General features: G+C 41.5%; 1 long non-coding RNA gene across 4 annotated transcripts in view; it reads right to left on the bottom strand.

Annotated features, from left to right (window-relative positions):
* Positions 1-11,585: 11,585 nt before the first annotated feature.
* LOC307194347 overlaps positions 11,586-22,230 on the bottom strand; it is a 117,409-nt gene continuing 106,764 nt past the window's right edge. The window contains exons 5-7 of one of the 4 annotated variants that reach the window (XR_013830550.1): positions 20,869-21,037; positions 19,953-20,066; positions 11,586-12,332 (exon numbers count right to left, since the gene is read on the bottom strand). This is a non-coding gene — a long non-coding RNA (uncharacterized lncRNA). Of the gene's footprint in view, positions 12,333-14,457; positions 15,264-18,797; positions 20,067-20,153; positions 20,315-20,868; positions 21,038-22,230 lie in introns of those variants that run through there. The other 3 variants (XR_013830551.1, XR_013830552.1, XR_013830553.1) reach the window with 3 other exon arrangements.

Here is a 22,230-nt window from a genome sequence, read left to right as displayed (position 1 = left end):
GCGCGGACCCCCGAGCGGCGGCTGCTCGGCGCGGAAGCAGGGGAGGCCGCGCCGGGGCTCGCGGCCAGGCGGGTGGCCGCTCCTCCTCCCCGCCCTGCTGGACGGCCTCACAGGCCGCCCATCGCCCGACGCGAGGGGCCGACGCGCGACGCGGAGGAGCGGCCCCCGGCCCCGGGCCTCGCCGCCCGCCCCGGGCCGGGCGGACCCCGTCCTCTCTGGGCCGGGGCCGGGGGCTGACGGAGGGAGGGCTGGCGTGGGAGGGCCCGAGCCTGCTGCTCCTCCGGGCCGAGGAGGGCCGGGAGAAGAAGGGCAGTCACCCGGTTGGGCACCTTCTGTCACGAAGACGGGTGCAGAGACGCCGCGACAGAAACGCGGCGTCCGCGGGCGAAACTCGGCGCTAAATGGCGCCGGGAGTCTGAAGCCTCCACACAGCCCGCTCGAGCCCCGCCCCCCGCTGCACGGGGCACCCCACCCCCCACCCCGCTCGCGGGGCTCTCGCGCAGGCGTGCCCGCCCCGAGACCCACTGGGACTTGTAGTTGGCGCCTTGAGGAATGAATGGGACAGAGGAGGAAGGCGCCTACAACTCCCGTGATGCCCTGCGATGGCTTAGGCTGATGCCTGACGGGAGCTGTAGTTCTCTCTGAAACCTCCCCTTCTGGAAGGCGGATGGGAGCGTCACCGTGAGTCGCTAAGCCCCATCCTTCAGTGGGCGCTAGCTAGGAAAATCATGACTTAGGCATTAATTGTGTTAGGAAGGAAGGGAGAAGAAAAGGAGAGGGAGGCAGGACAAGGGGAGAGGCTCCCACCATGCTGTGCCGAGGCGAGAGCGAGCTCTTGGGGTTGCCATGGATGGAAAAAGAGCTGCTGTTCCTGTTTAATGTGGAGTGGCGTTGGTGCCGGGGCGTGGGCAGAGAGCCGGGGGAGCTGGACCCCTTTCCTGGGGCGACAGACTTTGTGCATAACATTGATTGGATAGGTTAGGGAACCTCCCTTCCATGGCACTTAAGGCCGCATCCTCGGCTCCAGCCCAGGACAGATATTCTGGCTCTCAAGAAACGGGCCGCCCCACTGCAGTCAAGGGTCACAGCGAACTCCGCCCGGAAAAAGCGCGCAGCACGCGCGGGAGGGGGCGGATTCAAGAAGAGACGGGGTCTAACGTATCTTTGCGTCTTTTACCACAAACTTGAGGGCCGAGTTGACTCGGATGAAACTTAATGTCCGCCTGTTTGCTTGGTGCTTAGTAAAACAGCATCCAGCTTCCTCTAGAGGTGCCTGCATGTACCCGTGTGATTGACACCACGGCTTTGGACGTGCGGCTTTCTCGAAAGCATCCTTGGGCTCCCGGGACCTTTGCTCCTCGCAGCCACTCAAGATGGTGCAGGTGATGAGCACCAGGGGGCGTCCGACGGAGGAGGAAGCCAAACCCAGATGGCGGTTGAAAGTCTAGCCCAACGATAGGAGCGGGAAGTGCTGAAACGTGCGCAACCGCGCCGAGCGCGCGCGCTCCGCTCAGTCTCGGGCCCCCGAGCCCGCTGGGCACCCGCTCGGGAGCGCACGGCCCGTGCGGCCGCACAGGGAGGACAGCGGTTGGAAGCAGGCGGACGTAAGATTCTTTAGCGCTTAGTTTCCTAGCAAATGCCCAAACGGGCTGCATGAGCTCCACTTGGAGAAGTTTGTCTCTGCAATTCATAGCAATTCATCTGATACGTAGAATAGTTACACTACTTCTCAATTTTTTGTTTATCAAAAGCTACCCTTTGAGGTATACAAAAACAGTTTGCTTTAAAACCGATGGCTGTCAGGTTTTATGAAGGTGGAAGATTATGAACATTTTAAAATGCGAGTTTAGTAGGGGCCACTAGAGTCTTCAAATATTAGAGTTCCATTGTTTTAAAGAATATCCCCTTCACTCGTTTGCTATGGTAACGGCAAATATCATTATGGTATATGTATTAAGTGGTTTGTCTCAACCGTAAACTCGGTGCAAAGCAAGGGGAGAAATGACTTTAAAATACATTTGTATGGTACTTCTTGAGGCAGCTTCTTAGAACTTGCACAATTGTTGCTTTACTAGGAAAAGCAGTCTACTTTAAAACATGAGACAACTAATTATAAATTGATGAGTTAAAGGGAGATCAGTAAATCACAATGTTCGTGTTTTGCCACCATAAAAAAAATGAGACTATTTCTGTGTGAATGGTCATTAAAAGCCTTTATTACTACCTGGCCCTGCTTACTGGGCCATGAACCTTTGGCCACACTGCATTGGACACAAGTCCCATGACAACCACCATGCCCTATTGACATGTTATTTCAGCAGGGAACAACTAAATTCATTGTAAATAATTGAATTAACTGTTGACTTAACACTAGGCTTGCCCATGTGACAGCTTTTCCTACTTGGGTTATGTTAGCTTCACCAGGAAAACAGGTACAATGTTAGATTTAAAGCTTAAACTGTTGATGTGAATATTTTACTGTGGACACTTATTTGTTCAGCTCCCTTTTCAACACTTACCCACTTGCAGTTAGCATGGTATTTTCTATTACTCATTACTATTATATCCCTAATAGTTCTTTTCCTTTCTCTGTCACTTCAATTATCAAGTAAAGAATTGACCTCTCTGTAACCCATATAAGACATCAAGAGGTAGGAGAAAGAACCCAGGACACCATGGATGCACTAAGCTCAGAGATTTGACTTCCTGGTGGGTAGGTCCATACTAAGAATACAAGTATTTTATTCTCTCTCACCATGTTCTTAATTCACTTTAGTCCTTATTCATTTTATCACGTTGATTCATATTTCTTTCTAGTTCCCATCCATTCACATTTTATGTTTACATGGTCCCTGCCATTGGTAACTGGCCAGCAATGAAAGCCAGAGATACCTTTGATTTAGACAGTGGATGAATACACAAAATCTATTTTATTTTGTATGTGGCATAATTTATAGGGTAGCACCTTGAAGTGTAGAGAAAAACAATACCATCTTAAGAGAATTCCTCCTTTTTTGTCTCTTTTCCCTCATTTCTCATGCTCTTTTGTCTTGTCTATGATACTTCTTATTTTACCTCCTTGTTATTTGCAACTCAAGGAAGAAGGGAGAATCAGACAGTTAAACAATGAAGAATAGATTTTTAAACCTTTTTTAATTATAAATGAAATAAAGGGGGATGAGACTTGCCCTATACCAAAGCAAATTGGAAAACCATAGGATTAAATCTGTATGGTATTGAGATAAGCATAGATAATGGAGAGAATACGGAAACATGTGTATTTAGAGTTCTATGTGTGTATGAGCATCCCATAAATAAAGGCGGCGTTTCAAGTCAGTGGGGTAAAGATTAATAAACAGTGCTTGATCAATTAGTTATTAGTTTGAAAAACAAATTAGGTTAGATGTCTACCTCACACCATTTACAAAATTAATATCCACACAGTTTAAAGAGCTATTTTTTTTTAAAAGAGCTGTAAGAATTTTTAAAATATAGGGGAACATGGGATAGGAAAGGACTTCAAAGAACAATCCAAGAGTCATAAAGAAAAACATTTGACTATTATCAAAGTTGACAATTCTGGTCAATAAAGCACAAATGATGAGCTGGCAGAAAAACTTAGAACCTATATAACAAAAGGCTAATAACCAAAATACATAGATAACACCTTAAACCACAGAGAAAAAGACACCTGTATAGAAAAGGGGGGAGAAGACAGGAAAAGACAATTGAGACAGTGGGAAATGCAAATGACTGAAAAATTCTGGAATCCAGTAACTAGAGAAGTGCAAGCTAAAATAAGATATATATTTTTTCTTCAAAAAAATTAGCAAAATTTTTAAGGGTTTATAATATCAAGTGTTGGCAAGGGTGTGGAGAAGCTCGTGCTATTAATGATAACATAAATTAGTACCACCTTTTCTGAGGGCAGTTTCTTAGTTAAAATGTACAATGTGCATAGCCATTGATCCAGCAGTCTCCCTTTCTGGTACCTACCTGAGAGAAATACTTGCGCATGTGCACGAAAAATGAGAAGGTCCACTACAGCTTTGTAACCAAAAAGTGAAACAATCTGCATGTATGTTGATAAGAAAATAAACTATGGTATACTTAATTTTGACAACACCACGCAGCAGTAGAAGAGCAGGAAGTAAATATATATGTGGTCACATAAAAATAGTAAAAAAACTCAAGTTGCAGAATAATAGGTATTAGATCATATGTTATATTTTTACATTATGTTTCTATATGTATTTAAATGCACAGAGAAAAAGCCTGGGCAATACCCACCAAAATGATATGGGAATCCATACCATCTTCCAGGCCGTAACAAGTTCTCACAAGAAGAGAGTGATCAGCATTACCTAGGAAGCTGTTACAAAACACACCTGCTGGAGCGTTTCACCACCACCACCCCACCCAACCTGGGTGTGTTTTTGGTGAAAGAATTCATTGCAAGCAGACCTGCACTACAATAAAAGTCATTTTTTAAGTTCTTTAGGAAAAGAAAATGTTAGTAGATGGATTAGTAAATTAGGATTTCAATAGGGAATGAGAAACACTGGAAAAAATAAATTTGTTGGGAAATAGAAAAGCATTCTTTTAAATCACATTAAAAGATAAATATCAATTTAAAGAAAATATAATAATAACATATTGTATATAATTTACCTTTATAAATTTATAAGTTACTTTTATATATAAAAGAAAATGGATAACAGTTACAGCACAAAGGACAGATGGGGTAATGGAAGAATATTATTATAAAGTTCTTAACACTATATGTGAAATGGCATAATATTATTTAAGGGTAAATTATAATAAGTTAAAAATATATACAGTAAACACTAAATCACTAAAATTATAAAACAAAGTTATAATTAATAAGCCAATAGTAGAGATAAAATTGAATCATTAAAAGATACTTAAATCAAAAGAAGGCAGAAAAAAGGGCTTCCCTGGTGACGCAGTGGTTGAGAGTCCTCCTGCCAATGCAGGGGGCGCGGGTTCGTGCCCCGGTCCGGGAAGATCCCGTATGCCGCAGAGCGGCTGGGCCCGTGAGCCATGGCCACTCAGCCTGTGCTCCGCAACGGGAGAGGCCACAACAGTGAGAGGCCTGCGTACCGCCAAAAAAAAAAAAAAGAAAAAATTACAGTTTAATATCTCTCATGAACATGATACAAACATCCTGAACAAAATTTTAGTAAATAAAAACCAGTGATATTTTTTTAAAAAGGATAATATATCATGTTCAAGTTGGGTTTATCTCAAGATATAATAATAAACATAATATTAATACAAAAATAATCAGTGTGATTGGCCGTATCAGCAAACAAACAAAAAAATCATATGATCATCTCAATAGATGCATAAAGATCACTTGACAAAACTCAATGATTATTCATTATTTAAAAAATCCTTCCACTGACTATAAATAAAAGGGAACTTTTTCAATGTGATAAAGTTCATCTACAAAAAACCTAGAGCTAACATCATGCTAAATGGTGGAAGAACAAATGCTTTCTCTCTAAGATGGCAGACAAGGTAAGAATATTCACTCCCACTACTTTATATAACATGGTACTGGCTGTCCTGCTCAATGTAACAAGAGAGGATAAAAGATGAGAGGCATGCAGACTATGAAGAAAGAAGTAAAAGTGCCTTTATTCACAGCCAAAAAAAAAATAGCACTGCTAGAACTAGGAAGTGATTTAACAACGACACTGGATACAAGGTCAATATACAAAAATCAACTGCATTTCTACATACAAGCAATGGACAATCTAAAATTAAAAATTTTTAAATATATCGCTTGGCTTTCAGACTTCAGCAAGTTTCCAGTGACTGTCCCCTCACAGAAACATCAACTTGAACGAATATCCACATGTAAAAATACCTTCACAAGAGCTAAGGATTCCAGGTGGGGATTAGAGCACCTGGGTGGAGCAAGAAGTAAGAAAAGATGCATTGAGGAGGGAAGGAAAGACAGTTTCACATTCTCTCTGTCACCCCTTCCCCAACCCCAGGCAGCCCAGTGTGAAGAGAGACACCCTCCCAGTGGGAGAAAGAGAATGAAATGAACACTTGAGCTTACTAAAGCCCCAGGACCAGGCCTACCCCAATGCCAGACCGACCCCTGTGGCCCCAAGCTCCAGCAGAACCAGAGCCCCGGCCTGCCCCAGCAGACCTCAGCACTGGGCCAGCCCCCATGGGGCCAGGCTTGATGCCTAATATTACAGTCCTAGATACCAGGCCTGCCTCTGTGGACTTAGGTCTTCAGCCTACCACCACAGCCTTAGGTACCAGACCCGCCCCACAGATCCAAGTGCCAAGCTCAACCCAGTGGACTTAGGCTTCAGGCCCACCCCATGATGGACTGAGGCACTAGACCTGCCCACCTGTTGACCCAGGCACCAGACTTGCTTGCTGAAGGGCTCCAGAGCAAGCCTGGAGATAACCAACAGATGTGCAATCCAGAATCTCTGGATGGGCTGCCTGCTGAAGGGCTGCCCCTGTCGGAATCAGTCTGTAAAGACTAGAAGAGGTGCCTGCTTCTTCAGGTGTACACACATCAACACGAGGCCACAAGGATCACAAATAATCAAGTAAACATGCTAGCACCACAGGAAAATAATGGAGCTCCAATAACTGATCCCAAAGTAGTGGAGATCTATGAACGGTTCGACCCAAAATTGAGAATAATCCTCTTAAAGAAATTCAGTGAAAGACAAGAAAATACAAACAACTAAATGAAACTAGTGATTTCCTGGGTATGACACCAAAAGCACAAGCAACAAAAGCAAAAATAAACAAGTGGGGCTACATCAAACTAAAAAGCTTCCGCAATGCAAAGAAAAGAATCAAAAAAATGAAAAGGCAACCTACAGAATGGGAGAAAATTTTTGCAAACCATAGAGCTGATAAGGGATTAATATCTAAAATATGTAAGGAACTCATACAACGCGACAGCAGAAAAACAAATAACCTGATTTAAGAATGAGCAAAGGACCTGAATAGATATTTTTCAGAAGAAGACATCTAAATGGCCAACAGGTGTATGAAAAAGTGCTGTGTCACTAATCATCAAGGAAATGCAAGTCAAAACCTCAGTGAGATAACACCTCACACCAGTTAGAATGACTGTCACCAAAAAGACAAGAAATAAGTGTTGGCAAGGATGTGGAGAAAAGGGGACCCTTGTGCATTGTTGGTGGGAACGTCACTTAGTGCAGCCACTATGGAAAACAGCATGGAGGTTCCTCAAGAAAGTAAAAATAGAACTACTATATGATCCAGCAGTTCTACCTCTGGGTATTTATTTGAAGGAAATGAAAACACTAACTCGGAAAGATATGTGCACTCCCATGTTCGTAGTAGCATTATTTACAGTAGCCAAGACATGGAAGCAACCTAAGTGTCCATCAATGGATGAATGGATAAAGAAGATGAGGTATATGTACAAAATGGAATATTATTCAGCCATGAGGTAAAAGAAAATCCTGCCACTTGTGGCAACATGCATGAACCTTGAAAACATTATGCTAAGTGAAATAAGCCACACAGAGAAAGACAAATACTATATGATCTCACTTACATATGGAATCTGGGGGGAAAAAAAATGATTGAATTCATAGAAGCAAAGAATAAGAATGGGGGGACAGTGGCAGTGGAGGAAACAAGGAGATGTTGGTCAAAGGGTACAAAACTGCAGTTATGTAGGATGAATAAGTCCAGAGATCTAATTATAGGCATGATGACTCTACCTAATAATACTGTATTGAACACTGAAAATATGCTAAGAGAGTAGATTTCAGGCAAACTCATCACATCCAAAAATGTAATTATCTGAGAAGATGATATGTTAATTAGCTTTACTATACTAATAATTTCATTATGGATATATATATCAAATCATCATAAATATATACAATTTTTATTTTTAAAAATATAAATAAATTTAATGTTAATTAAAATAGTGTCAAGAACATACTATACTTAGGAATAAATTTAGCAAACTATGCACAAGATTTATATACTAAAAGCCACAAAATATTACTGAGAGAAATTAAAGACAAATAAATGGGAAGATATATCCTGTTTGGATCAAAACACTCAATAGTGTTAAGATGTCAGTTCTCCCAAAATTGATCTATAGATTCAATGCAACCTCAGTCAAAATCCCAGCAGACTTTTTAAAAATGAAAATTGACAGGGACTTCCCTGGTGGTCCAGCAGTAAAGAATCTGCCTTCCAATGCAGGGGACGCAGGTTCAATCCCTGGTGGGGAACTAAGATCCCACATGCCGTGGGGCAAGTAAGCCCACACGCCACAACTACTGAGCTCATGTGCCTCAACAAGAGAGCCTGCATGCTGCAAACTACAGAGGCCGTGTGCTCTGGAGCCTGTGCCACAACTAGAGAGAAGCCAGCACACCACAAAAGAGCCCGTGGCCGCAATGAAAGACCCTGTGTGCCGCAACTAAGACCCAACGCAGCCAAAAAAGAAAAGAAAACTGCTCTGACTTTTTCAATACCTACGTGTAAAAGAGACTAGGAAAATACAGCCACCGTAATACTTTAAGACAGTATATAATGGGACTTCCCTGGTGGCGCAGTGGTTGAGAGCCTGCCTGCCGATGCAGGGGACACGGGTTCGTGCCCCGGTCCAGGAAGATCCCACATGCCGCGGAGCCGCTGGGCCCATGAGCCATGGCCGCTGGGCCTGCGCATCCGGAGGCCACAACAGTGAGAGGCCCGCATACCGCCAAAAAAAAAAAAAAGACAGTATATAATGGAGGAGTCTAAAAAAAAAAAAAATTGACAGACTGATTCTAAATTTACATAGAAATAAAAGGACCTGATATAGCAGAAACAATTTTGAAAAAGAACAAAGTTGAAAGACTTATACTACCTGATTTCAAGACTCACTGTAAAGCTGCAGTCATCAAAACAGTGTGGTCCTGACTTAAACACTGACAAATGATCAGCTGATCAGAATAGTGAGTGCCAAAATACAAATAGACAAAGGTGCCAAGGTAATTCAAAGGAGAAAGGGTAGCCTTTACAACAAATAATGCTGGAACAATTGGGTGGCAAATCCTTTCCTCATATAGTACATAAAACTTTACTTGAGTTGGGTCATACACTTAAATATAAGAGTTAAAACTGTAAAACTTCCAGAAGAAAACGTAGGAGAAAATCATTGTGATCTTGGGTTAGGCAAAGAATTTTTGGACACAAAATGCACATAAAACATTGTTAAACTGGACTTCATAAAAAATTTTTTTAATTTGTTTTTTAAAAGAAATGTTATAAAAATGAAAAGGCCACAGAATAAATATTGCAAAACAAATATCTGTAGGGAACTCTTACAACTCAACATTAAGATAAATAGTGCAATTTTAAAAAAGTGTGCAAAAGGTTTGAACAGATACTTTACCAAAGAAGATAAATGGATGACAAATAGGCACATGAACAGATGTATTGCATCATAATTAGTCATTGATGTAGTGAAAATTAAAACCACAGTGTAATATTACCACATACTTACTAGAATGACTAAAGGAGACAGAGAATACCAAGTGTTGACAAGGATGCAGAGCACCTGGTTCTATCACACGTTGCTGATGGGAATACAGTGGTACAGCCAGTTTGGAAAATAGTGTGACTTTCTAATAAAGTTGAACATACACTTACCATATAATCCAACAAATCCACTGCTAGGTATTTCCCAAGAGAAATGGAAATGTATGTCCACACAAAGACATTTCAGAGTAATTTTATTCGTGATAGCCAAAAACTGGAACTATACCAAATACCTGTCAACAGGTAATGAATGGGTAAGTAAACTGTGGTATTTCCATGTAATGGAATGCTACTGAACAATACAAAGAAACAAACTACTGATATGTACAATAATATGGATGAATCTCAAGAGCATTATGCTAGCTGAAAGAAGCCAGACACAAAAGACTACAGATTTCATTTATATGTCAATCTAGAAAAGGCAAAATTATAGAAACAGATCTGTTCCTGGGTTGGGGGGGTGTGGGAGGAGGGATGGGGATTGACTGCAAAGGAGCACGAGGGAACTTTTTTTCTTTCTTTTTTTTCTTTTTGGCTGCACTGTGGGGCATTCTGGATCTTAGCTCCCCGACCAGGGATGGAACCCGTGCCCCCTGCAGTGGAAGCACAGAGTCTTAACTGCTGGGCCGCCAGGGAAGTCCCTTGAGGGAACATTTTGAGTGAAGGAAATGTTTTCTGTCTTGATTTCAGTTGCGGTTACGTGACTGTATTCATTCAAAACTCATTGAACAGTACACTTTAAATGGGTGAATTTTAATTGTACATAGATTACACTGCAATAAAGCAGATTTTTAAAATGGCATATAATTCTACCAAAATTAGTCATTTATGATCAAGGAAAATTATATGCGCTACTTTAACATTCATAATTTTATATGTAGTGTTAACTTTCTGACTCTTAAGATGATGATTTTACTGAACATATGTTGCTTAATTAATCTCCACAGTCAGATTTACTCTGTAACTAGAAAGAGTATTCAGCAAATTCAGTAACAGCAGCAATAATATTTCATCTTCCAAATGTCCGTATGTGTTTAGACCAATTGAAGACATTGTAAATTTGCTGTCTTAGAATAGCTGAGAATTAGGTAAAGAGCTCCAAGTTCTACACTGAGTAATGATCTAGAGTAGACAGAAGTATACATTATTTTAAGACAATACTAAGAGTCCTTAAACAGTAGTCTCATTTTTCTCCAACTTAATCACAAAGCTCATAAAATTATACACAATACAAGGAAACAATCGGGGCAGGTGATGAAGGAAGAGGAACCCGGGCCATCTAGGGCTGTAGTGATGAGACTAGCAGAGCCGGGCCCTTCGCGGAACTGAATTCATAATCGGTTGGTTTTCCTTTGTCAGAGTGGCAAGTTACTTCAACCTACTCCCTTTGGGACTTCTGGCGAAGTGTCTTTATAATTTCTCTAGGAAAATCCTGAACTGATTACTTCTTTCCCCCTCCACTACTTTCACCCTCTCCTAAAATACTTCTCAATTTCTTTTGTGTGACTCTCTAGACCACTGGAGAGGAAGCATGTCTGATTTCACATTTTATATGATTTTAATTCTTGAATAAGGGTGCTAAACACTAAGACAAGTCACGATGCTAATAAGAGCCAGGTTAGGGATGTGCGTGCGGAATCTAGGTCTGGAACGCAGGGGTTCCCTAGAGAAAGACAAGGCGGTGCTGCCTCACAGCTTAGTGCACCTCGGGAGCAGCTTGTCACAGTAGACCTTTCCAACTGCCAGGCTGACGTCAGCTCTCCATCCGTGCATCTCTGCAGCTCATATCCCCGAGCTTCGACAGAGGTATTAAGCTATGACAGAATAGGATTGGGGAATCTTATCGCTTATCTCTGCCTGTAACAAACCAGGACAGATTGCAGTGCTGGATCAGCTACCCAAGAATCAGGACATAAGGGCTAGACCTTGCTTAGAAAAAATAGTCACAGGTAGTCATCAGAAGGGGCCCAAAAGGCTGAACCCTGCCCAAAGAGAAATTTAAAGCCCTTGTAGAGACTTAGCCCCTATCTTATTGCCAAATAAACTTTGGTTCAATTTTTTTAATAAATGGGAAGAAAATCTTACCTCTGCAGATTCCTGTGACACACGGTTATTACCTAAAGACAGACAACATCCCAAAAAAGACTGACTAAGATGTTTTCAAGTGGACAGGTCCTCTCAAGAAGCATCTTCTGGTCATCAGATTACATGAACGGAACATCATGTAAGGACTTCTGGAAAAAGCTGTCAGCTTCCTATGGGGATTGTTATTGACTTTTCCACATGTTTAAGCCTTTTTTCCACATCTGATGTAGGCCTTCTGTAAACAAGGTCTGTGCCTCATAACAACTGTGTCCTCTGCAATACCTGGGAAGGGGCCCTGGTCATAGCAGATGTCAACCATGTGATTAATTTAAAACGTTAAATTTAACTCTGTGTATCCAAGATCACCACCCCCCCACCACACACACACACACATTCATACACACAACAAACTAGGTCTATAATAAATTCTGCTCATCAGAACAGCAAAAGACTTTAAAAATTACATTATTTTGGGCTTCCCTGGTGGCGCAGTGGTTGAGAGTCCGCCTGCCGATGCAGGGGACATGGGTTTGTGCCCCGGTCCGGGAAGATCCCACATGCCGCGGAGCGGCTGGGCCCGTGAGCCATGGCCGCTGAGCCTGCGCGTCCGGAGCCTGTGCTCCACAACGGGAGAGGCCACAACAGTGAGAGAGGCCCGCGTACTGCCAAAAAAAAAAAAAAAAAAAAATTACATTATTTTATCTCTATAAAGGCCAGAAAACCATTATATTTGTTAACTCTTTAAAAACTAACCTTCATTGTTTTATTCTTCCAGGAGTATACATTTTATTTTTAGAAAATTTACAAAATAGAGATAGGCAAAAAAAAAAAAAAAGTGTAAAAACCACTCATAATTCTACCACAGAGAGATAACCTCATTAACATTTTGATATATTTCCTTCCGATATTTTTCTATGCTTTTACATTTTTTTTTAAGAAGATGTTGGGGGTAGGAGTTTTTAGTAATTTATTTATTTATTTTTGCTGTGTTGGGTCTTCGTTTCTGTGCGAGGGCTTTCTCTAGTTGCGGCAGGCGGGGGCCACTCTTCATCGCTGTGCGCGGGCCTCTCACTATCGCGGCCTCTCGTCGCGGAACACAGGCTCCAGACGCGCAGGCTCAGTAGTTGTGGCTCACGGGCCCAGTTGCTCCGCGGCATGTGGGATCTTCCCAGACCAGGGCTCGAACTGGGGTCCCCTGCATTGGCAGGCAGATTCTCAACCACTGCGCCACCGGGGAAGCCCCGCTTTTACTTTTATGTACGTTTCTTCCTTTCTTTTTTTTACTTCATGAGCATGTTTTATTTTTTAACCTAACACTATAATCATATTTCCATCAAAATTATCACTAATTTTTAAATATACAATATTATTTTAAGTGACAGCATAATCTTTCATCACATGGCTGAACTAAAACTTATTTAAACACTACTTCAGTTGGGACTTTTAAGTTGTTACTAATATTTCACTACTAGATACAAGATGCTTGTGGAAGATCTGTCGCTATCCCCAGGTCTATGAGTGGAAGTTATGTGCAGTGGGGAATAGAGAAAGGGTAAAAATGTGAGCTGACTCCACTATGACAGAGACATCCTTCTTCTCTTCCAGGCCTAGCCCATCAACAGACTTCCCTTAAGAAAGATCTTTTAAATTATCATTATTTAAGTACTAAATATAGGATATAGAGCTTCAATTTCTTTACCTCTGCATCCCAGCGTGGCTCACCCAGTCATCCAATTTGCCCTAACTCATCTTTATATTCATTCCTCCTTTCCAAAAATTGGTTTCTGTCTTCACTAATACTAATGACAGTTCACTTCATGAGAAGAACACTTCAAACTTTATGCAGTCCGATAGTCCTGCTGCGTTGTAATCACATGTAGAAAATACACAATTAGACTGGATATTATCACCAGTGCGTTCTCTTGAGGAGCTGGGGGGAGGACCAAAACGAACTTCTTAATGAGATTCTGTTTGTCGGTACAAGCTTGTATTAGAGCCTTTAATTCTTACTGTTAGAGGCTCTGTAATGAGCCCGATTAGAAGCAGTTAAGAGATGTTAACTCGACTTATTTCCGTGATCATTTTGAAATATATACTAATACCAAATCACTGCGTTGGACACCTGAAACTGATATAATGTTGTATGTCAATTATACCTTAACTGAAAAAGAACAAGGAGGAAGAGAGATATTTCAGTAAAGGAGGAGAGATAATGTGACAAAAACAACACAGACTGGCAGGTTAAGTCCCTCAAACTAACTTTTTTTTTTTTCTGTGATCACTGAGAATAACAAGAGTTGACAATGGGGAAAAAGTGGGGAAGGAAATAAGTAGGAAATCGTGACAAATAGACATGAGAGCCAAGCGCCATTTAAAGGTCAATAAATCCATTTAGATATTACGATACCTGTCAGCTTCCAACACACTATAATCTTTCAGTATTTATTATTAACCAGAGGTTTTTTTTTTAAAGGCCTTCTTTTTTTTTTTTCAGGTAAAAATAAGGCACCAGGGACAGTCAATGTTGTGTCGAATAAAGTCTGACCTGCTTAATCCTGACAAGAGTCCACTGCACAGTTAAAAATTGACAGTAGTCGCCGAACTCGCAGTGGCAATTTGAGTGACTGAATCTAAACGAGGCCAGCAGTCCTAATGCTCACGTTTAATTTAGGATTAAACAGTTTTCTAGCTGGGTTTGCATGTCTGTGTTTGAAAGGTGATGCAATGACATACTCAACCTGGTTATTTTACTGTAGTTTTAATTCTTAAAATGTGTTAATTGGTCTTTAATGGTTATTGTTCACGACAGATCCACTCTAAGAGCATCCTGTATTTTCCTAGTATCTTTCAAACTAAAAGCTTTTCACATAGTCGTACCCTTATTTTCATTTTCCCACACTCCCTCTGAGGAAGGGAGGGGGATGGGATAAAACAGGTGGGAAAACAAAGACACAGAAAGGGAAGCGTGTGGCCCTGGTCACCCAGCCAGTGACTAAACTAGACCAGTGGGTTCTCTTACATCCAAAGTATAATGTCCAGCTAGACCAAGGCATTGGATCTTATGGATGTCTTCCCCCTCGTATTTGCTGGTGAGAAAGAAATTTCCTATCTGAAAGTATAACTTTCTGGGCAAATAGCGAGTGCTAAGGGTGCTCTTTCGTTCTCTTTATGTTCCAGATATGCAATCTGGAACCAGGGCAGAAATACTGAGAGAGGAAACTAAATTTGCAGATGACGATCCAAGAGTTTTCCTTACACTGAATTCGGGATATATTTTATTTATTTATTTATTTATTTATTTATTTATTTATTTATTTATTTTTGGCTGCATTGGGTCTTTGTTGCTGTGTGTAGGCTTTCTCTCGTTGAGGCGAGCGGGGGCTACTCTTCGTTGCGGTGCGCAGGCCTCTCACTGCAGTGGCCTCTCCTGCTGGGGAGCACGGGCTCTAGGTGCACGGGCTTCAGTAGTTGTGGCACATGGGCTCAGTAGTTGGGGCACACAGGCCCAGCCGCTCCGTAGCATGTGGGATCTTCCCGGACCAGGGATCGAGCCCGTGTCCCCTGCATTGGCAGGTGGATTCTTAACCACTGCGCTGCCAGGGAAGTCCAAGAATTTGGGATTTTTAAAACACAAAGCTGTATAAGCACATGTATTCTCTAGACAAACTAACTGGGTGTCTCCAAAGGGCAGACTGGGAGAAGTTACAAGGAGACACATTTTAGCTTAATGTAAGCAAGAATTAATGCAATTAATGTAATCAAGAATTAATATAAGCACTCACACTTTTTGATTTCAAAAACATACTACAAAGCTACAGTAATCAAGGTAAGGTGGTACTGGGATACAGATAAACAGATCAATGGAATAGAATTGAGAGTCTAGAAATAATCCCTCACATTTGTGATAAGTTGACAACAAGAATGCCAAGACCACTCCATGGAAAAAAATAGTCTTTTCAGCAAATGGTGCTGGGACAACTGGATAGCCACAGACAAAAAAAAAGAAAGTGAATACCTACTTCATACCATACACAAAAATTAACTCAAAATGATTCATAGATCCAAATGTAAGGGCAAAACCTATAAAACACCTAGAAGAAAACCTAGGAGTGAATCTTTGTGAGTTTTAGCTAGGCTATGGTTTCTTAGATATGACACCAAAAGCACAAGCAACAACAACAAAAAATAGATTCACTGGACTTCACTGTTGTTAGGAATGTAAAGCGGTGCAGCTGCTTTGGAAAACAGTCTGGCACTTCCTCAAAAGGTTAAACACAGGATTACCATGCAATTCCAGCAAATCCAGCTGGAATTATGCTATTTATATATTTGATAAATGGAGATAAGAGGATAAAAAAGCTTAGGAAAATTCCACTCCAAAGTACATACCCAAGAGAAATAAAATATGTCCAAACAAAAAATTGTACATGAATGTTCATAGCAGCATTATTCATAGTAGCCAAAAAGTGGAAACAACTCAAATGTCCATCAACCAATGAATGGATAAATAAATTGTGGTATATCCATACAATGGAATATAATTCGGGCATGAAAATGAATGAAATACTAACACATGCTACAACATGGATGGACTTTGAAAACATTGTGAATAATCTGCTGTTAATCCCATCCAGTATACTCATTATCTCAGACATTACAGTTTTTATTTCTAGAAGTTGATTTGGGGTCTTTTAAAAATATCTTCCACATCTCTACTTAACGTAGTCAATCCTTGCTTGAGCCTCTGAAGCTAGGGAACAGCTATAATAGCTGTTTTAATGTCTTTGCCTGCTAATTCTAATATCTGCATCAGTTCTGAGTCAGTTTGTTTAATTTCCTCATTACGGGTCATATTTCCCAGTAAGCCCAGTAAATTTTCATTAATTCCATTCACTGTGAATTTGCCTTGCTGAGTGCTGGATATTTTTGTAGTCCCAATTCTTGAGTTTGTTCTGGGGCACAGTTGTTTGGAAACAATTTGATCCTTTCAAGTCTTTTTTTTTTTTTTTAATTTGTTAGGCAGGACCAGGGCAGCATTTAGTCGAGAGCCAATTTTGCCCCACAACTGAGGCAAAATCCTTCTGAGTACTTTGCCTAATGACTTGTGAATTGTAAGATTTCCAATCTGGCTAGCGGGAACAGGCACTATTCAGGCCCTGTATGAGTTCTTGTTACTGTTCGCATAATACTTTCAGGTGGCTCTTTCCCTGACCTCGAACAGTTTCCTCATATTCGTGTGCTGGTGAGGGGGACCCTCTGAAGATCTCTAGATTTTTGTTGTTGTCATTTTTCTGTCTGTGTGTAGCTCTCTCCTATCTGGTATTCTGTCTTGCAAACTCTAGCTGTCTTGGTCTCTCTGGACTCTAGCTTCAGCTCCTCACCTCAGGGAATCTTCGAGGCTCTACCCAGATTCCACCTTTCCATGCCACCATCTGGAAAATCTCTCAAGGCAGTAGGCTGGGCACTCACAGGGCTTACCTCATTTGTTCCCCATTTCATCAGGCCTGATGTCCAATATCTCGAAAATGGCTATTTAAAAAAAATATTTTGTCTAGATTTTTAGTTGTTTCTGGTGGGTGGGTAAATTTGGCCCCTCTTACTCCATCTTGATAGGAAGTGGAAGTCCAAGCTCATGCTAAATTTAGCAAAAAAGTAGAATTAACTGGTTCACAAAACCACAGAAAGGAAGAAAGTATACTGGCCTTAAAGCTGACTGGATTTATTGACTCAAGTTTCACCAGAACACTTTCTCTTTCTCTCTCCCTCTGTCTGTCTGTCTCATTTCTACTTCTATATTTTGGCCACATTCCAGTGGAGGTCACAGCCGCTGTCGGCTCTAGAGCCCACCCTGACAGCCAGCATGCCAAGGACAAAGACAGAACTCCTTTTCCATCTCCCACTTGGATAATTCGGTGGAAGGTGGGGCCTGACTTGGATGTAACCCATGTCTATGCACCAACCACTAAGCCCTAGAGGGTATGTTAAAAGACTGACCCAAGAAGCAACAATCAAAAATGTATATCACCTACCCTACTATTGTACACGTAGGTTTGGGCATTTGTAAGTATTTTCTCATAATAACTTCCTGTAAATTGCTGTGTCAAAGGTTTTAGACAAAGCTTTTTGCATATTGTCAACTGTTCCACTGAAAAGTTGATACCACTTTACCCTCCCACCCACAGTGGGTAATTGGTACATTTCCCCTCACCATTACCAACACCAGGTACTTTTTTTTTTTTTTTAGTGTTACAAAGCTGGCCGGTGAAAACAATTTATTTCACTGTTATTTTAATTTGCAGTTCTTTATTATTCCTGAAATCAAATGTTTTTCGTAGACATTCAGTCAGACAGTGGGTATTTACTGAGTGCCCGCTATGTGACAGTCGCTATTCTAGACACTAAAGGTATATTAGCCTTTTGTATTTTTTATTTTGTGACTTTCCTATTATTTGGTCATTTTTCTACGGAGGCATTTGTCTTTTTCTTATTGATCTGTGAGAATTTCTTACGTACAGATGGCATCAACTCTGTCACACACATAGCAAAATTTTAAAACTTAAGTCATTAGTCTTTAATTTTGTTTCTTATAATATTTTGGTGTACAACTGTTTAATATGTCAAATCCTTTAGATCCCTGCCCTTGACATTGATGTAGTCTTGTCACTTTTACGCTGGTCCCATCTGGCATGTTAGCCAGTTTCTGTTTGAGATTCACCAAGTCATATGTAAAAATCAGCTCTCGGCATGTGCCCCTCCCGGAGCTTAATCTACTCTTGCTCCTTATGAGACTCCCGGGGCTGCAGGCAGTGATTCAAAACAGGTTTTCTCCCAAAAGGCTAATTAAGAGAGGGAAGACTTCTGCCGTGTTTACCAGGTTCATCACAGACTTGGGTTATAAAACAAATATTCTAGGTGATAATATTATCTGCTTATCAATTTAAGAAAATCTATGAGTAATGAGACTATTAAGTCAAATAACAACACATTTATTTTTCATTTAGGACTCTTTAAATTTTGATTTGCTCTGATCTGACAGCTGACATTTCCTGGTAGTCCCAGGAGAAAAGCAGGACAACAGCGTCCAAAAACGTAGGTTTGCAGGAGCTGCTTCTCTCATACAGGCTCATTTATCTGGAACAAATATCCTGCATATTCAGTGAAAGTAACAAACCGAAACATGAAGAATGTGGCTTCTTGGCTATGTTAGAAGGGGTCTTCTAGGCTCCAAATATATATATTTTTTGTGTGTAAAATACACAAAACTTTCCTGCTATCGTTTGCTTGGCAAAGTTAGTGTCCAGTAAAACTTTCTGCAATGATAGAAATGTTCTATATCTGTGCTGTTCAAGATGGGAACCATTAGCCACATATGTGGCTACAGAGCTCTTGAAATGTGGCCAGTGAGGCTGAGAAAATAAATTTTAAATTTTTTATTACATTTCAATTAATTTAAGTTTAGATAGCCACGTGTGTAGGGTTACCAGATTTAGCAAATAAATATATAGGATGCTCAGTTAATTATTAATTTCAGATAAGCAGCAGATAATTTTGTAGTTTAAGTATATCCCAAATATTGCATGGGACACATTTACACTACAAATTTATTCTTTATTTATCTGAAATTCAAATTTAACTAGGTGTCCTATATTTTATCTAGCAACCTTATATATGTGGCTAGTGTCTACCATATTGGACAGTGCAGGTTTGAAGAACTCACAAAGTTCTTCACAATTACTCAAAGACTCTTGCAGGATTAAATCAAGGAGGAAAAATGGTTATGGTCATATCTTGGCAAGAAAAAGTAGCCTGAATTCTGAAAGAAAGCCATTAGATGCCAGGGCCAGGACACCAAACCAATGAAATTCAATCCAACAATCGTTTATTGGAAGCCTTCTGTGTGCAGAAAACATACTCAGCTGTATATACCAGTATGGCTGTACAAATTGCTGAGACCAGTGTCCATTTGATTTGGTTGGTTCCTGTTCTGTACTGGGTGTTAACTATCTTGAATATCATCCCTGACTGTGAAGAAAACAAGGCAGGATGTCTGGAGATCCTCCTCTCCAGGCATTTACAACCTGATAGAACAACAGCTTTAAAAACAAACAAAATCAAGAAGCCCTTTAACAAAAGATAGATGCTAAGTGATATATACAAGGAAAATGCTATGGGAATGTGAAGTGTCAGCCACGGAGGGAACCACAGGTGGATGAGGTTGTTTGCTCGGTTGTGGCGTTTTGTTTGTTTCGTTTTGCCAAGGTCTAATAAACTCATCTTCTTACCTTTTCTTCCTCGAGCTCGACACATTTTATGAACGAGACTTGTAGACCCCCATACGATTAAGTCAAGGTGGGCATACTGGTGCAGGTATACTCCAAGAAAAATTCCCCCACTTTCTGCAAAGAGAGCCAATGGATCCCTCAGTCAGAAACGCCAAACCAGTGAAATGCTATTCAATGCAAAAAGACGTGTAGAGTACCTACTCTGATTCTGGGCTATGGAGTTAAGTTTCCAGGTGTAGCAGTCCAGTTATTCTACTTCCTTAATTTCTGCAGTCGAGACGAAAAACACAGACTTCTCCGTCAAGCCACAGGCATAGCTGGCTTGTATCAGGCCATCTAGGCCTGGCTCTGGCCCATCTCCACTGCGGAAAACTGACAGTCACGCGATGGCCCTTTCTCCTCCCCTCCCCAAATCTCAGCTCCTAGAGGAAATCTAGGACAGTTGTCCGTCTGAAATCTGTCATGTCTGACATCATGACAGTTCAACATTTTCCCTAGATTTTGAACTCTGAATGTGCCTCACAGCTGCACGGCAGGTTATAGCAGCTGCCGTGTTGGCTGTTGGTGGTTCACAGCTGAGCTCCCTCTGAAGGGCCCTTGGCGAGGGAGCTGCCTTGGCCAAGGTTCCACCCCTCCCTGGGGCCACCAGCATCAAATGGCTGGTCACTGGGGATGTGAGGCCACACCTCGTTTTATTGGGGACAACTCTGCACCGTTATCCAGCCTCCACGCGCTCAGCTGAGGCCCCTGGTGCCACAGCATCGAAGTTCACCTCCCTCTGCCCAATTCTGCTTCCCTTACTACCGTACACGTGTCATTCCTAAGAATACACTCCACCTCCAAAAAACACAAACACAAAAACAAAATAACCCCAACACCCTGCATGCATCTAGGAGTCTGTTTCGGGGAGACTTACCGAAGACATAGGTTGTTGAAATATCTCTTAAGTAAACTTCCAGCTTCTTAGGACAAACGTCTCGCTTTGTTGAGACTGGCTTTTTCTATTGCTTGGCAAAAACATGGCCTGCACTGCCTTTTTCCAGACAGATGGGCAAACTTCGCAGAGGCGGGAGGCTGAGCAGTTTCTGGAATGAGAGGAACCTTCCAGTGTTGGTTATATTACATGGGACGAGCAGACAGGTGCCTGCAATTAATCTTCCTATTCCTCAGTAAAGTGCCAGGACCCAGCGAGATACATAGATTGCTAAATACCCCTGAGCTAATCCAATCCTGCCCAGCAAAATAGTCACTTATTACAGGGAAGGCCTCCCAAGAGCCAATTTCACGCTCTGCTGGGAATAACTACCTCCTCTTTCTTCCAGGAGACTTCTCACTTGTCCCTCTCCTGACTAACTTTTCTTGCAAGAATAAAAGCTGCTCTTTGGAGTCTTGGAAGTGGACTTTACCACCTCTGATTCACAGCCAATTTCTCTTGTGGAATTTGACCAACATGTCTCTTATTGCCAGCTGTCACCCATTCATCTTTCCTCTGGCTTTGTGCCTTCTTTCGGCTTAGCTGCAAAGTGGGAAACGAGGGTGGAGTGGAGGGCGGAGGCTTACACGTATGGAGTTCCTTCTGTGTACCAAGCACTGTGCTGGGCACTTCACGTTATCTCATTAAACCTCACAATAAACCTGGAAGATATATAATATATATGTGTGTGTGTGTGTGTGTGTGTGTATATATGTGTGTATGTATATTACACATACAAGATATATGCTCTTCCCCCACCCTCCAAACACACACAACACCAAGGTTCAAAGAGTTACATAATTTAGTTCTTTAAGATGTGTAACCTCTCCTCTTTAGGAAGTTATCAGCCTTAGCTAGGTTTCCGTATGATTGTGAAGCAGCGTCCTAGGCTAATTCTAATGCAACTTATGTCCGTATTGGTCAGACTTGGTCTGACAGTGGTCTGGAGGCAGATCTAGCCCTTCAATAACCCCTAATTTTACTCCTAAATCCTTTACAGTCTAAACTGTCCTAATGCTGTAGGTCGGAGGAGGCATCAGAAACTGGGAGAACCTCCTACCAGCTGACCAACCTTCTTGTATGTAACGGACTAATGAACTCATTTAACGAGTATTTACTGCACTGTTACTGCCTCCCATGTGCAGGAAGCGTGGCTGGGGGATGCTGAGGCCCAGGAACGAAGAGCATGGACTCGGGTCAGACTGCTTGAGTGTGAATCCAGGCTCCATCACTTAGGAGCAGCGTGACCTATTGAAGATCTACTATACTAGATACTAGATATTAATCTACTGTACTAGATATTGC

Source organism: Stenella coeruleoalba (genome assembly GCF_951394435.1).
Source record: "Stenella coeruleoalba genome assembly, chromosome: 11".
In the NCBI taxonomy this organism is placed as follows: Eukaryota; Metazoa; Chordata; class Mammalia; order Artiodactyla; family Delphinidae; genus Stenella; species Stenella coeruleoalba.
Note: the sequence above shows the minus strand (reverse complement) of the source record. Positions and strands in the feature narration are given on the sequence as shown.